Source organism: Condylura cristata, unplaced genomic scaffold, assembly GCF_000260355.1.
Source record: "Condylura cristata isolate star-nosed mole 26May11 unplaced genomic scaffold, ConCri1.0 scaffold00004, whole genome shotgun sequence".
Lineage (NCBI taxonomy): Eukaryota > Metazoa > Chordata > Mammalia > Eulipotyphla > Talpidae > Condylura > Condylura cristata.
Genome location: NW_004567105.1, coordinates 22,662,144 through 22,663,132, shown reverse-complemented (window position 1 = coordinate 22,663,132; position 989 = coordinate 22,662,144).

Sequence of the window (989 nt, the reverse complement as noted above, 5' to 3'; positions counted from 1 at the left end):
CCCTTGACAAACTTTGTGATGACAAAAATAGTTCTGTTCTGATTATTCCTTTGGAGTATACTCTAGATATTGGATTATTTTGGCCACAGATTCTTACATTTAGAGATGCCTATATTCCTTGAAAGGGTTTATTCATGTGCTCATAATATATTGCCTACCTCTGAGATACCAAACAATTCTTCCTATTATGGCTCTATTAATTTGCAATTCTAGAAACAGTGCAATTTATCAGGCATTATCCAGAATACTTTTGAGCTTTAGGAATTTGATAGAATTAATGTAAACCACATATCTTTTGTGGAATTCCTAGGAGTTCCCTTTCTAACATTAGGGTGTTAGGACACTATAAAAGTATAGTGATCAGGCCCTCCCTGGTGTCTGCAACAGGTTAGGATGCAGCACTGCAAGCTGGCTGCAGCTACTTCAGTGTGAGTTCGATCCCCGTCCCAGAGGTGACCCACATGGTGTGGCAGAATGCTCTGACCTGCCTGCTGTTCTCTTCATCAGTGTACTTCATTGATGTGCCTGTTCTGCTCCCCACTCTGTCTCTGTCTCTGGTGAATCCACTCACCTCCCCTGCACCTCTGGCCTTTACTCAAGTTCTGTATGCATAAATTAAAAAAAAATCATAAAAAAAGTATAGTGATCAGAGACACAGATGGAGACAGAATAAAGCTTGGAGAAAATTTAAAATCTGATGATATTCAAATAGCTAAATATTATCACAGATTTTATCTATATATGTATGATTTTTTTTTTAATTTTTCTTAGGACATTTTAAGTTCGATTTCTTTCACAACAGGATGATATATCCTAACACATAAGTTAATGGCTATTTTCATTTTTTAGTGGCAGTGAATATATTTTTAGATATTTAGTTAAATTAGTTTTTCTGTAATTGCAGTCAGTGATAATAATATACTTTAGCATTCTTGCCCTCTGTTTTCAATGAGAGGTTTAACTCTGATTCCACAAATTAAGATATTTAT